At 40.7% G+C, this 17,385-nt stretch overlaps 1 protein-coding gene across 1 annotated transcript in view; it reads left to right on the forward strand.

Moving 5' to 3' along the window:
* LOC116066554 (proprotein convertase subtilisin/kexin type 4-like) overlaps positions 1 to 17,385 on the forward strand; it is a 238,799-nt gene that overhangs the window by 118,543 nt on the left and 102,871 nt on the right.

Genomic DNA, 17,385 nt, shown 5'->3' on the forward strand with positions numbered 1-17,385 from the left:
CACACACACACACACACACACACACACACACACACACACACACACACAGAGGTGTCCCGCTTTATTAGATAGATGAGCAATCAGACTTTGAATTCAGACTTTCAGATAGATTTCAGTTAGATTCAGATACACTGGCAATATATATTTATACAATATTATTTTAGTTAGACTTAATTTGTATGTTAAAAAGGACATTGCCATGATGCAACGTATACAACACAGTCCAACTGTACCACAAAGAAGCTTGGGAACAACTCAGGTTCAATGTGTGATCTGTAGGTAATAACCTGCTTCCTAATCACCACTAGGAGGCACATACTGTATCCTACTAGTGAATGAGTGAGTAAATGAATGAATGTTAGTGTCAGAGTTATTTTCTAGATCTATGAGCTATCATGTATCTACAGTATAATGTGTATATATACAAAATAAATAAAAACATCTATAAAAGCAGTGAATAGTAGATTAAAATGGCTGTGGCTGTTTTTTATTGTCAGTTCTACTGACTATACATGTCTCAGGTTATTTAATGTCCTCAGCATAGTTTTGTTAAAAGTAGATCAGAATCTTAATTATTTTTCAGTGTTTCTAGGAAAACGTTCTCCCACAAGTGGACTTTTTTTTCCATGACTGCGAGAGGAAAAAAAGACAATTTTATAGATGTTATCAATGGAACAGAGTGAATAAAGAATCACTCTCTGCTTAGTCTCCATTGTCTTAAATGAATGTATTTATTTCATTTCTGCTACCATGAATTTGTTTACTAATCCCTGTCTCCATTAGCCTAGTTATACAGTAGCAAAGCTACAATGAGAAGGTCATGAAGAGGGGCTTTATGGCTCTTTTTATTTTAGCTGTCTTGTCTTCTCTCTTAAACAACAAAATCAATTTCAACAAGCATATCTGAAGAAACTGAGACACCCCGAGGTCTTCTAATCTTCACAAATAGCAAGTCTGAACCATCTCCTAATCCAAAGGTTGCAATGCCCCTTTCCTCAACAGATGATTGAACAGTGATTCAGCAATTTTGCCTATGTACTTTTCAGTCATTTTCTACCACGATTGCATAATAAAAAGGAGTTTGAGAGTTTTTTTGTTTGAATATTCATGGATGTCTTAGAATTTGAGCTCATTTATATCTGTATATTTGTCTGCTGTTTCCTCAACTGTATTTAGCTGTGTGTGTGTGTGTGTGTGTGTGTGTGTGTGTGTGTGTGTGTGTTAGTTAGAGAGAGAGTTAATTATGTGGAACACTAGAGCGTTGCTAGCTTTGAAGAGGCGAGAACCAAGAGCCGTGCATTATTGATGAGTGACACACATTGCCGACATGGTCACAAACACTAACGCACATTCATCTCTACATGCACGCACACAACCTCAAATGTGCCCAGACACGCACGCACACACACACACACACACACACACACACACACACACACACACACACACACATATAAATACTGTATATATTAGGAAGTGATCCTTCCTCCGGCCCCAGAGTATTTAACAGCGGTTGTTGACATACTTACAGTACCTTCTATACGTTAGGCTTCCAGCATCTCTCTCTCTCTGGTACATATGGGACAGTCATTGGCCCTGTACACTACATTATTTAGCAGACGGCGTATTTGATCCCATAGCTAGAGCTGATCTCGGTCCATCATTAATGCTGAATTTGGCTGGAACCAGAGCATGCTTTCATCACTGTATTACTCTCTCTCCCTCTCTCTCTCTCTCTCTCTCTCTCTCTCTCTCTCTCTCTCTCTCTCTCTCTCTCTCACACACACACATACATACACATACACATACACATACACACACACACACACACATGCATCCATGTACACACACTGTGCGTGCACACACAGATTATGTCCTCATTATGATCGTCTATGTAAGAGTCGGTGAATTAATTAAAACATGTTTATTTCCTGAGTCTAACTGTGCCGGTTTAGTTATGGCAACAACACAGATTTTCTTCTCCAGCGAATCTTCACAAATTCAAACCAGTGCTTCAGTTGTATTGCTCACAATGTCACTTTGCTGCAGAGTGAACAGCTTCAACTCTTTCTTCAAATTTGACAGACTTGGAAGAAATACAAAAATAAACGAGTGAGAAAACATCAAGACATTTTGACACCCATTTTCAATATTCAGAATAGGCCTACTATAGTCGAGGTATAGTTGAGTAAAGGTTCTAGTTCAAAAATATTAGGTTCATAAGCTTGAATTATTAACATGATGTGAATGTTTAACTGCAAGAATGTGATGTGATGCAATCAGTTAGAACAATAATTCAACACCAATCATTTTCCTGACATTTAAACGGAAGTTTAAATTTTACTAGTTGAGTAGTCTAAAAGTAAGAAAACACTAACAATTTAGCAAAATTTAAGGTTAAACATTGTCCGAAAAATATTGCTTAGTTTATGTTATGAAAGCCATTTGATATCAATTTTTTTTTAAACAACCAAATCATATTTTAAATGCTGCTGAAATCAGTGTGTCACCATTGTCTGCTCCAGGCGCCCAGTTAGAAATGCGCCTCACATCGCAGTGTGTGGTGTAACATTTGATGACTGTTGTCTGAGAAGAGTCATGGTTTGGCATCCTTTATACCATAAGTATAGAGTTGTTTCAAATTCAAAACAAACTTTGTAATGGCGTAGCACTGCACCGTAGTCGGCAAATTCATCCAAAGCTGAACCAGAATCTAAAAAGTGAACTGATGTAAACTGCTGCATGTTTCTACAATGTTTAATCCTTAGCTTGACATTAGCAGTGCAAACAACAACATTTTAAGCTCAGTAATTGTAATATCTTACGTGCATAGTTAACTTCTCTCCACACATTTTTACATACACTTTTGACTTTTTAAAACAGACGATTCAACTGGGTGAGTTTCATGTTCATCCAAGCCTTGGACGTGCTCCAAATAACAGTCACCTAACGTTGTTTTGTTTTTTAATTGAACATGAACGTGACTTTTACTTCTGTACGCCTGAAAGAATTCCTGCTACTTTGCGCCTCTATTGAGTAGGATTCCTGTTTTCCCTAAAAAGAATCATTCACTCCCCAAAAATGATATAGGTCCTTATTGGCAGTGAAATGAGCTCCGAGGCACTCACTCTTGTCATATTGGGCTAGACTGATGTAGATGGCTTCTCCAGTTCAATAGCTGCTCACTCAGTCAGTGCAGACTGGGGACACATAGTTTTTTATGGAGGCATATCATTGTTTTATTGGGGTCAAGTATCAAGCGCCTATACTCTAGGCTCTGGCTGCAAGTCGATACTGTATAGAACAGCCCACGGAGCACAAATATTGATTAATGAATATGCGTAAATCTCATGTCACATCTCTCTCTCTCTCTCACACACACACACACACACACACATGCATGAACATAAAATCACACATGTATGTATCCTCATGCAGACACACAAGGCTATACATGCACTGTATGAACACACTCGTTGCCACATGCTGAGACTGACATAAATACACACGCTACAGCTAGTATGTAGTGATCTGTTCATGGCGATATGTGTTTGTGTGTGTCCTTGCCTTTGTGGTTACAGACCATTTCCCAATTCATGCACATGACATGACAGTTAGAGACTCAAGGGGTCATACTGGTGCTATTGACCGTTTTCCTCCAGTAGCCAGAGATCACTTTACATCTACCCGTTGCCTTCTTCACTGCCAACCTTTCGCTTTTTATGAAATTTAAACCAAAAGATACTCATCCCAGACCTCTAAATGCCTCCTAAAGCAACAACACGTTGACATGACTTGAGTTGTATTATTTATAAATGAGCTTATTTCTCTGACAAATCAGCTTCAGCAGCTAATAAGCCCATCCCTCTGTTGTGTAATGCCCTGATGGAACGTCCATGCAAAACACAAACAGAAGATGATTTAAAGGTGCTCCGTTTCCCATCTTTAAACATCATTATACCATTAATAGTGCTACCCCGGTGCAATTACTGTAAACAAATGAGGCCGTGGACTAGATGATTGGTAGTCCGTATCTCACTTTATCTTTCAGGGAAACACATAACAGTTGCTCATGTTATTTATTTTTCCCACAGGGAAGAAAGTTCAGACACCAGCTTTTCAGTGTGATGCACCAGTGTTATTGTTAGCATAGTTCTCATAATTAAAATATAAGAGATGTAGTGGAAATCTGAAACACAGCATAATAATAATCAACAGAAATAGATAGATATTTCAAGTGTGAGTAGAAACTCTTTTGCAATATTTAGATTGTATTTATGTCAGAATTTAAAAAGCGCACACAAACAGGTGAATGGAAACGCACTTTGTGATGGTCTCGTTTGGGTAAATGCACAAATATCCGTAATTGATGTGGTAATGACTTATTGATGTTGAAAACGTCACGAGGGGTCAAAAGTAAAGCCAAACACTTGATGTTAAAGTAAATTTCTGATGGGCTCATACAGGTAGCAGCAGGAGACAAAGACAACTCACAAGGCTGATATGATCCTTTAATCCTTTACCCTCAGCTGTAGCCTTTGCCCCATAGCAAGGACAGAATCCCTCTCTACCTTTCCACTTTCTGTCAACATGATGACATCACGTGTGTGTGTGTGTTTGTGTGTGTGTGTTACACAACTATACAGCTCCTCTTTACTTATTGAAAAAGGAGACTGACTACTGAGGGCCCTGTGGTGCGTCTGAAGTGTTCAAAGCTGCTGACCTCACATCCAGAGCTGCTTGGTGGATGGGACGCCATTGGATTCTCTCTCTCTCACTCTTTCTCTCTACCCTTTTGTTTCAAAATGAGACTGAAGCGGGTATTGTGGAGGGGTATTTAATGCCCCTCGCTCTCTGTCTTTGTCTTTTGCTCTTTTTATCGCCTGCCTATCTCTCACTCTCTCTCCTGCTGTCACCCGTCTCACTAAACCAGGGTGACATGACCAGTCCTGGGTTGCCATGGTGACAGTCCCACTGGTATGGCGGCAGTGGCGATGGCAGCGCTCAACGGGTCTGCGTGTGTGCTTGCAAGTGTGTATTTTTGTGTTCATGGGGGTGTGAGTTCAGTTGCCAAGTGGTGATGATGATGTGTTTGTGGTTGTGTGTTCATATGTATGCCTGCGTGTGTGTGTGTGTGTGTGTGTGTGTGTGTGTGTGTGTGTGTGTGTGCAGGCGTTGCGGCCTCCTGCAGATGTTCTCTGGCCCCAGTGCCTCCTGCCAGCTGCTCCGCCCCCAGAAGAACACACACACACTCCTTTTAATTAAGAGCCCTGTGCCATGATGACACTCAAACCACACACACAGACACACACACAAACAGACACTCTCACATGTGCACACCAGAAGTGGTCAACCCAGTGTGTCAGTTAGCTGTTTTGTTGTCTGTGCGGGTGTGTTTGGGCGTGTGTGAGGAAATGATCCACTGGTGTTGCCCTTGAAGCCCTGTGGTGGTGATAGTGGCGGTGCTGGTAGGTAAACAAGCCGCTAATCAGGCCTGTGTGTCTAATCCACACACTCCGCCAGACAGTACAGGCAGGGCTACTGACACTAACACACTCTCTCTTTCTGTTCAGCGGGTGTTGAGAGGAGGAGGAGGGAGTTGGAACAGTTGGAAGAGGAGGAAGAGTAGAAGAAGCAGCAGCCAGGATTTAGTTAAAGACAGGGGCAAGACAGAGGAGGAGGGAGGAGGTAAAAGTCAGGTTGAAACCAGCAAACTAGACGGAGGAGGGAGTGGGAATTTAGAGGTAGCTCACATCAGGAGGTTGATCCAGTCAGTAAGGAGTGTGGAGAGGCAGGACTTGGGCGTTCATATACAGTATATCTTGTTATTGTCCAAGTATCTTTTGCAAATTAGGGTGTTCCGACACTGGCATTGTGTGTGAAAAAATGCATCTTCCTCATTGATTTCAATGACACCACTGTGTTTACGCAGAAGCCTCTTTAAAAACAATCCAGGCATGCTACAGTATGTGATGTCATTCGGCAACGCAGTGGGTTGGCCAATCAAATGCATGTAAGCACACATTCCTGGTAGATCACTCTGTAAATGGAGCAGGCTAATTCTGCTGGTTACATCGCTATCATCACAATTAAAGAGAAGCGCTTGTCACTGGGATAACTTTCCAGAGTTGTAAAATCCAGTCTCATAGTGGTAAATATTTGTAAATGGCTTGGTAGTGTTTCTCACCCGTACCTGAAACAACACGCCCCCGACTTGCATTTTTTAATACAGTGCTGATTGCTGTCTGATTGCTTGGTTACAATGATTATTTTATTTATTATTATTATTATTATTATTTTTTTTATATATAAAACTGCAGAAATGTACCTTATTAGAAAATGGTATACCATAGTAACCATTACGTCCTGGGTTTGAGCATGGCCACTTAATGGACATGATGAATCCGTTAATACAAACATAATAGCCCGTGAGTAAGATTAGGGATAAGTAGCTATACTAGAAGATAGATGGATGGATGGATGGAAGGATAGATGGATAGATACAATAGATAGATAGATAGATATATAGATATGATTGATAGATAGATAGATAGATAGATATGATTGATAGATATGATTGATAGATAGATAGATACAATTAAGGGTGCTCCGATCAGGATTTTTTTGTGCCGATCACCGATCACCGATTGCTGTGAGCCGTGTCGACCGATGCCGATCACCGATCACCGGGTCTATTTGAAACCTTCTATTTATCATGTCATATATTTATCATATATTAATTTTAATATTCTTAACAACAATGCATACGTATTAAAATTAACAGAAGATAATGTATTGTGAATTGTCAACGGTTTACTTTTATTGACAGGAAACGTTCAACATTCCACTTCCTCTGTTAGAAACACACCTTAAACAGCTTAGAGCTTAACATAGAGCTAAAGCCTTATTCGGAATAAATTACAAAAAAACTGTCAGTGTGTTCTTCAGTGTGTCTTTAGTGTGTTCTGAGCAGGGTGGGGCCACTTACATTTTTTACCAGCCACTTTTTCCAGAATTCAAATTTATAAAAGAGAGTGCACTATCATATTTTGAATTGCTTTATTAAATTATGTTTTATTATTAATACATATTTTATTAATATAATGTATTTATTATGTGTCAGTAGCTTGTTGATCTTTACATTGGAAGTTAATTTCCTATCCTGGCCTGGCCTGGGACACACATTCATACGGTTTGATAAAGGACTTATTGGACTTTAACTTATCATTGATTTTACAATAACGAGTGTAGCTCAGCTTTCAAGCGACTTAAACATCGTTACAGTCTACATTGACGTTAAAATGTAAACAGGTGACAGGAGACTGATCAGTCCAACTGCTTTTTCTGCCAACGGTCGGCCGTCTGGTTGGTGTGTAACTTAGCTGCGTATAGAACATTTTCTCACGAGTAGTGCGTCATCTGATCGGCCTATCTGATCGGCCTTCATGGAGACCACTGATCAAACTATTTAAAGCCTTTATCGGCCGATAACGATCGGTTCCCGATCAATCGGAGCACCCTTAGATACAATAGATACTGTAGATACATTTATTAGTTTCGGTGGATAGATTTATCTTTTGAGGTCTGCTGTAATTCCATTCTACGTATACCACCACACAGACGCTACCCAGGTATATATTCAAAATAAAACACATTTATTTAAAATGTAATAATGTGAAACATGTATAACACAAATGTCGGAAGCCTTTCTAGTTTTCCCTGTGGATGTTTGTAAATCCATTCATTTGCTTCTGACCAGCTGATGGAAACTCACCGTGATGATTCATATTTTCGCATCCACTTTGTGCAGCATTTCAAAAGGTTGTGCGATATTTGTAATATTAAGTTTACATCTTAAAAAACTGGGGGATAATGTAGCCAAGGGGTTGAGGTAGAATCTTAAATGTTCACTACTGGTGTTCCCGCTGTATGTTCTTCCAAATTCTGCCCTCAGTCCCTCTTCTTTAATGTTTGCCTTAGTGTCATTTAGATTTACTGTCATTTAGTCCTGCTGCTCTTCATGCTCCTTATTACCTCTTTCTTACTCTTGTTTTTCCCTCTGGTCTCTTTTTAACCTCACCTATCCCTGTAATTTCTCTGCTCTCTCTCCATTATTGTCTCTACTTTTCTTTCTGACTCTCTCTCTCGCGCTCTCTCTCTCTCTCTCTCTCTCTCTCTCTCTCTCTCTCTCGCTCTCTCTCTCTCCTCTTTCTCCCTAACACACCCAGACAAGACAGAACACCACGGATAGTTAATAATTCCCTAATTTCCGCTCTTCACGTTATGTACAAGGTGTCGCAGATAACCTGATTTATCAGACGGCTATTAGAATGTGAATCAGGGGTATTAAAGCAATGGACATTAACTTGCACATTGTTTAAACAACGCCACGGGACTAATGGATTTCAAAATGAATTTGTCAACACCGTTCTCCGTGAATATAATTAGTCAAATGAGAGCAAAGCAGTGGAGGAGACCAGAGGAGCAGTTGGGTAGTAGTTTAGTTGGAAGAAAAGGAAGTCATAAACACAGACACTGCAGCAGGGAGCTATGAATATAATAGATGGAGAACCGTACCCTGGGTTCTGCGACTATGATGTGTGTCGAGTGATGCTGATGGAGACGGATGGGATTGCTAGTGGATACTGTATGTCAACTACTGAGAGAAAATCGCCTCCTTTTTCCCCCAAGGGTACTTCATTTTATGAAAAACTAACAACTTATTAGACATGCTGAATAACGCCAACTGTTTATCACTGGAGTGACGTTCTGGGACTGACATTCAGTATTGTTGCCTGTACTTTGATTTTTCAAGATTTTCAGCATCACAATGAATGAATGGTTACAAGCAGAAGCAGGAGAGAGGATAATAGTTTTCGCAGGAAGTCAGCACATTTATCTGTGGCACTTACACACATCACAAAAATAACACAGGAGCAAGGAAATGGTCCATAGATTAGAGGTAAATTACAAGACATCCGTTAGTTTGGTAAATGTTCTGTCAGCAGGGAATTCTAAAGAATAAAGCTGGTGATATTCTTTATTTTCCTTACAGTCAACATATCAAATGAAAGTAATTCATTCATGGATCCTACTAACCAGTGCTTTCTGTGTAGCCAAAACCTGATACATTTGATTTGAGCCACACTGTTGCACTGGGCGGCAGGTTTCTTCATTACAATAAACACACTGTAGATTATTTCTGAGGCATCGTTCCGGTGCTGTAATTGCTCAATTTTGCACCAAACAAGTATTAATACGCAGCTGAAAATAGTCCCCAACAATTGCACCATTTAATCTGGTTTGACTAAGGTTTGCTTAAACTGCATTTCCCAGCTCTTCTAGGAAATTACTAAGCATTTAAAAAAAAATAAGGAAACTCATAATAATCCACAGTCATTGCTGGGAACAAAGTAGTTCCAATGAAAACTGTTCATGATGAGGTCTTTGAGTTATCCAGAGAAACAGGGACCTTGTTTCTAGTAGCACAAATTGATGTTGAATTTGTAAAAAAGTGTTTTTCTTATTTTCTTCAAACGCCACAAATCTTAATTGTATTGGGGTGGAGGCAGTATTGCTGCGCATGAAACACCCAAGAAACAACATTTAAGTGTTGAGACAAAGTCCGTAACAAATTGAATGCATCATTAGATATACATTTAAAGTCAATGGCCAATGAACATAGGCATTAATATATATTCACAAGTGAATTTGACCTGCGCCCCATGTACAGAGGCGCCGTCCTTGACACAGCGGCCGCAGGTTTGATTCTGAGCTGCGGCCCTTTGCTGCATGTCATTCCCCCTCTCTCTCCCCTTTCAAAACTTCAGCTGTCCTATCAAAATAAAGACCTAAATAAATGCCCAAAAAAATAAATTTTCTGGCAAAAATAGACCCGGTGCTTAAAGATAGGCGAGCGGAGAACGGCCTGGTGGACATTGGCATTGGATTGTCTCTGGCAGTCACGACGGAGCCAGGATTTGACACAGCCACATCTTGTGTGTTTTGTTTTTAATTTTGAAAAGAGTAATACTAAAACTCTTTGCATCCATCATGAAATGACCGATCGTTAATCTGTACTGATTCAGGACGATTAGCGCCTGTCACTTTTTTGTGTCGAGTACCAAGAAATGTTTAAGTTGTCCTCACTGACTGACAGAAAATGTTTAACTTGCAGGTAAAAAAAAAAGTTTATTATGAATTTCAGTAGTAATAACAGTAATGTAGCAGCTGAAAGCACACTGAAACCCACACGCCGTGGAAAAAGAAAGATTTCTCTAAAGTGGAGATCGCCATTGAAGGAAGCGTTTCAATGAACTTAAGTCCCAATGCACACACACTTCCTCTGCCACCTCCAGCTTCGTGTCTGGGTCCACCGCAGGAGGAGAGCAGGCTGCTGGGCAGACAGGGCAGCGGGGTGTGGTGAGGGGGCGGTGAATGCGTGCCGCTTGAATACTAATGTCCCACTTTAGAAGTCAACCTCTTCTCCATCCCCACATACCCTCTGCTCTGTCCCGCTCTCTCCCTGCATCTTTTCCTCGCCATCATTTCCCTTCAGTCTTCTCTTACACGCCTTCTCTCATTTATTTAGTTCTCACCTCCCCCACTGCTCTAAACAGTCATTTTCTCCATCTCTCTTCTTCCTCCAACTTGTCTACTCTGTCTTCTCACTCCTGTCTTCTTCTTCTTTCCTCCCTGTGCCAGGCTTGCCATCACCCACGCTCTTTCTACATCCTTGCATCAAACCTTCCGCCCTGTATCCCTCATCAAACTCTGTCTTCTCCCCAAGATCTCTCTCTCTCTCTTTGCCGTTCACTTTTCAAACCCACACAAACACAAGTACACACACATCCTTGACAAAGCCAGCTAATTACAGGCAAGTGTTCACTCCAGCCCTTCTTAAATACCGAGCTGATTAATGAGACGGAGGTGTAGGGCCAGGAAGTCTCACCCTCTGCGGGTGGTGATACACACCCCAGTCTCTCTGCAGCTCATACTCACACACACACACACACACACACACACACACACACACACACACAGAGGTGTCCCGCTTTATTAGATAGATGAGCAATCAGACTTTGAGTTCAGACTTTCAGATAGATTTCAGTTAGATTCAGATACACTGGCAATATATATTTATACAATATTATTTTAGTTAGACTTAATTTGTATGTTAAAAAGGACATTTTCTTTCCTTTTTCACACTTGCACACACAAATGATCAGCCATGTGCAGCTTCATTACAGAAATATTGCTATCAGTTTTTTATGGCTTACCTCCTCCCTCATGTGTCTCAGTCCTTCTCCTACTCCCCCTTTCAGTAGCAGCCTGTCGATTTTTTTTCTCAATTGTTTTGTACAGTAACTCCTACTGAGAAGAGCTAAGCGGCGAGAGCCAGCCAGGGGCCCCCAGGTGTGGCGGGGGCCTCCTCTGAAGTGATGTCGGCTCATTGTCTCAGCGGCAGCTCAGGCACGACTCACCGTCGGCTCAAAATGGCCTCCGACACATCTCTGTGGCTGATTTGTGTGTGTGTTTGACCCCGAGGACCGGCATGAATGCTGCGGGAGCAAGGAGATAGAGTGCAGCTGCTGCTGCTGAATGCTGACACACATGCAGAGCAGCAAACACCCACACTCACACATGCACGCACACACACACACACACACACACACACACACACACACACAGACACACACACACACACACACACACACAAACACACACACACACACACACACACACACACACACACACACACACACACACACACACACACACACCTGCACAATCACAATCTAGACTGGGTCAGCCAGGTTCAAAGCATTTGTATTCATGGAAGGTTTTGCATTGGTTTCACCACCTACAGTGTTTCATCTAGCTGTGGGCTTACTACTTTCACACTCAGAAGACCTTGGACTGTGTTAGAGTGTGTTTATGGCTGTATATATGGCAGTATGGCGCTACCTGAGTGAATGCACCTGACTGAATGCATTTTTTCCACTCAGATCACCCTTGTAAATACTTGAAGGTGCAGTGTTTTGATGCTCAAATTGACCCCTTGTGACACACCACCTCTGAGTAGACGTGCTCATGCTGTGCACGTGTCAGTCCCGATCCAAATACACATCTGTCCACTGCAGAGAAGCGCACACAAGCAGATGTACATGCTAAACCATTGAGATCTTCCATAATGTAGTTAGGCAGAGATGTCATATAACAACTACGTACATATATCTAATGTACCATTCATAGGACAAATATGTAGGAAAATTGTCTACTGTACCAACAACTTTATCAATTTAAATACTGTTTTGACAAAAAAGGATTTTGCCCCCATTTAGTGAACTTAACCAGCTTCTATCCTGTCCTGGTGCAGGTTAGTGCATATTAAATATATCATCAGCTATCATCATGAGGTACTCACGTCCAAACACGATATTGAAAAGTTAATCGGTACATTTATCTCAAGTAGAGCTGCAAAGATTAAGTGATTAGTTGTCAACTATTAAATTAATCGCCAACTTTTTTGATAATTGATTCATCAGTTTGTCATTTTTTATTTATTTAAAATTTAATAAAATGTATTTTAAATGAAAAAATCTAAGTAAAAATTCTCTGATTCCAGCTTCTTAAATGTGAGTATTTTCTAGTTTATTGTCTCCTCTGTGACAGTAAACTGAATATCTTTGAGTTGGGGATAAAACAAGACATTTGAGGACGTCATCTTGGGCTTTGAGAAACACTGATCCACATTTTTCATCCTTTTGTGACATTTTATTGACCAAACAACTAATCGTTTAATCAAGAAAATAATTGTTCGGTGCAGCCCTAATCTCGAGCAGGTCAGACTATTGTAACACTCTTTTCAGGTATTCATTCATTCAGAATGCAGCTGCCAGACTTCTAAGCAAAACAAAGACATATGAACAAATTAGACCCATTCTAAGGTTTCTGCATTGGTTACCAGTCAGTAAAAAAAAAAAAAAAAAAACACTTACTTATGAACTTTAATATCCAATAGAAAATAATCTTAAAATGAAATAGCACACTGTGGTGTCAACATAAAAGACAGCGCTTTGAAGCCGGAGAGCAGAGTTCACTTCACGGGGAATACAAAATATTTTCACCCAGGAAACGCTCGATCGTTCCTCTGGAGTGTTTTAACCACAATCTTTTTCCTAAACGTAGTCATTTTGGTGCCTAAATTTAACTGTCAGCGAGCATGACGCTCACATTTTCTGGCTAAACTCCACTACCGGCCGTCATCTGGCGGTGCCTGTAGCCGGCTCACAGTCACCTGTTGGCGGCTAAACAACTGCCGCTGGTAGCCGGCGTCTCAGAGCTCTGCAGCGGCTAAATACAACCAGCAAGTGCCGCTCTGATTTTATCGTTCTGTGGCACTATGTGTTCATGTTACAGCGCTTTCCTTAGTTTAAAATACTTTTATTTTAGGTATATAATGGTCTATTAGTGAAGTAGTGTTGATCACAATTTTGTCTCCACCAGGGATAATAATTGAGCAGAGGCAGGGATATGTAGACAACCCCCCCCCCCCCCAGAAAATCGCACCCTGTACTGTACTTTAATTTGAATGTGTTCAATGTTTTTTAATCCTATTTTTCCTATTTTTTATTAAGACACTGCCACTGTATATAAAATGTGCTTTAAAAAATAAACTGCCTTACCCTGCCTTGCCTGTTATCCCAGTGATGTGATTATCAACACACCACATGTTATCATCGTTACTAGTGTCACACACTCAGTACCAGAGTGACACACTCTCAGTCTAAAGTGGGTTTGGGTGCAGATTTTATAGTTCCACACATCCTTCCCCTCCCTCTGTTGCCTCTCCATTACTTCTTCCTCCCTGCTTCCTTTGCTCATTTGTTTCTTGTTCCCTCCTGAGCAGCTTGACGTAAATTCACAAAGATGTCTCCATCACAAACTTGCAGAAGGGATGGTGTCACCTTTTAAACGCTGAGGCGACTCTGTGTGGTCGTCTTTGTGTTCTGAAACATACACACACACACACACACACACACACACACACATGGAGGCACAAGAACATGCGTGAATGCACACTAAGGCGTCTTTCTTATAATTGAGTTGAACAAAGATTAACTCTTAATAAAGCAGCCTCCTGCAGACAAGCAATTCTTTTCACGTAACGGCAGAGATCCAATGTTTGTACAGTTGCATTTATGTACTGAGGAGATGCTCACCTAAACTGGAAAAGAAGTTAATTCCAAAGGAGTTTTAGTCATATAATCAGGTTTTAACTCTTTCTTATAAAAGCTTGAGAGGTTCTCCCTAATTGGTGATTAGACTTGGTTACATTTGTGTTCGCTGCGTTAAGTACAGGAGAACATTAAAGGGTTGGTTCACCAAAATGACAAAATCATTTTCTCACTTATCCTCAGTTGTATCTAACCATTGAGGTTCAATCAATCATCTTCAATTGCATTTTGTTTGTACTTTTAAAGATGGTAATGGTAATTTATGGTCCGCATGTATTATTTTAGTCAAATGCAGTATTCCTGAGCCATAATTTCACCAACACCTATTTACTTTAGCATGTTAAGTCATCAAGACCCTTGATGTCAGTTTCAACATTTTTTTGTTTTTACTATTTTCAATTTTTTGCTCAAATATTGTTTTGCTCATAATTGCATAATACATAAAAATAACTAGTAGCATCATAGAGAATTGACCTGAAAAAAAAACACATATTGGAGCAAAAGAGATGGAGTTGGAGAAGAGGAAATGAGTCTCCTGATTTCACTGATGATACATTTGGAAGATTATAAAGCAAAACAGATCAGCATTAGAGGGGGGGGATTTGGAAAATATATCTGACATTTCATAACTCTTTAATGAATCACGTGAATTCAATATGAAGACATATTGCCCCATAGTGCAGGATCACTCAGTACACCTCTTTAGATCAAAAGTATGCAGAAACCGGCCCAGCATGCTCACTTGGCCTTGTGTTCATAGTGGAAATCCAACTTGGCTCAGGAAAGGACTAAAAGTTGGCTAGAGAGCCCTTCTCTTGGTCCCTTGAGAATTTAAAAAAAGAATCAACCATAGTTGATATAAAAATAAAATTGCAGTTGTTTTGACAAAACAATCTTAATTCTGAACCGCATCTTAGTGGATGGAGATCGTAAGATGCTGTTGAAAGCGGTTGAAAGAATGCAACTTTAACAATGATAAAAATCTGTATTCATCCCAGGGAATAGAAAAGCCTGGGACACACTTCACTGTTGGAGAGACCTAGGCTCCGTTCCGACTGCAGGCATTAATGCTCAATTCCCATTTATTGCCAGATTGTTTTGACTGACTGTTCACATTATTTTTATAAATGTGGCCTGCATCAGACATATGAACTGGACAAGGCCTGAAAGTGACCCGCATGCGCAAAAGAGTAATACAACGTCACATGCAGCACCCTGTTTAAATGCTTATTAAAATAATGTAAAATGAATGTATTAAGAGAACCAAGGAGATGTAATTATTATGTCGTGCTACTAGCTACCGCTAGCTACGAGCCGGCAGTTTGGGAACAGAGACGTTAATAACGTTACATCCATGTTACAGGCTTTACAGCGTATTATAAGATAATACAAATTATGAATTACAGCCATTATATCCATTATTACAGCTACAGGAACTCAGGAGAACTTTCACATGCAGGGCGGTTCAGCCGGGCGCAGGGTCTGCTACGTGTTTATGTCTAGTTAAATAACTCTGGATTTGGTTTAGTGCATGTTACAACTTTTAAAACATAATGATAAGGACAATTTAAATGTTCGGACTGGTAAGTTGCAGTATCTCAAAAGAAACTAGAAAATTCCGCAAGAAATTTTGACAGTGTGCCTACTACTTGGTGCACATCTGAATAACACGTCCTACAGTAAAGAGTCTCCATGATAGCAGGAGGAATTTGTGTTTGGTTATTCAGAATTTTTGAGAAACTCTATTCAAACTTTAGACTTATCTTTCACCATGTAAAGTCCATGGGAAACCGCAGAATTGTGACCATGGTAGCTCTAGAGTGACGTCAGAGTCGCTTGAATTCCCATCTGACTGTCCAGACTGAGGTCACGTTTAAAAACAGTCCGACACATATGAAAGTGTCCCATATCAGAACTGGAAAAGATCGGATGAGATGTGACCTGGGCTGTTCACACTGTCATGAAAAAATCTGATTATAGTCACTTTTGCCTGCAGTCTGAACATAGCCCTAGAGTTTGATTCCCAGCACCAGTAACTCCAACTAGGGTAAAAAATACAGAGAGAAAAACAAACTGCATGTAAAGTACGAAACCAACCAACCAGCAAAGGAGGATGTGTGTCTGAAGAAGATCCAAAGTGGTGGATGAGGAGAGAATAAAGCATCAGTGGGTTTTATAGAGGACATAGCATGTTGACCTGGCATGGCGTGGCCCAGCACAGCATGGCATGGCATGGCATGGCAGGCTCCAATGAGGCTTCACCCACCCAGAGCTCCATCTTGCCTGAGCTCAACACAATCAGGCCTCAACGGCAAAACTGACTGTAGGTTACCATGACAACCCGGAGGCACGGCCTGCATGGGACAAAGGCTGCCAGGTCGTGTGTGTGTGTGTGTGTGTGTGTGTGTGTGTGTGTGTGTGTGTGTGTGTGTGTGTGTGTGTGTGTGTGTGTGTGTGTGTGTGTGTGTGTGTGATTGAGAGAGAGAGAGAGAGAGAGTGTGAGTGATGTCTGGCAGAGCAGGCGCAGCCCTCCTGGGGCCCTCATTCGTTTGTCTTTCGCTGAGACCACAGGAGCCCTGATGCAGCAGAGATGGGGGAGGAGGAGGAGGTGGTGGTTGGGGTGAGGAGAGAGGGGAAGGACGGCGAGGGGGCAAGTGAAAGAAAGGCAACTGATGTGGAAAGAGTGATAAATATGCTGGAAAAAGTGTGGAGTGAAGGAAATACTAAGAAATCAAACAGATGGCAAAATGAATGCAGTTGAAATTTGACGAGAGATTATTGTATTCCCATTGGTTCAGTCACTCATCCGTCAGTCAGGTGCAGTACCTCACACAGCAAAGCCTGGATCTTGACAAAATTTGCTTTGAAAAATAGACTTCACGGTTACATTTTGGCAAATTAATTACACCAATTAGTAGGGTACTCAGATTTTCTCAGTTTTAATAACCTGTCTACCACACTGCAAGTTCAAATGACTTGAAACAGCTCTTTCATGGCTCCACAGAAAATAATGAAACGAAATGAGTGCACTTAGGCACCAAAACATTAAAACTGTGGAGTTGATTTTTTTTTAACTTCTTTGTCCAGAGCATCACATGTCTCTGTGTTCAGATCATAGTTTGATTTTTGACAAATTTATAATATT

This window comes from Sander lucioperca, chromosome 10, assembly GCF_008315115.2.
Source record: "Sander lucioperca isolate FBNREF2018 chromosome 10, SLUC_FBN_1.2, whole genome shotgun sequence".
Taxonomy (NCBI): domain Eukaryota; kingdom Metazoa; phylum Chordata; class Actinopteri; order Perciformes; family Percidae; genus Sander; species Sander lucioperca.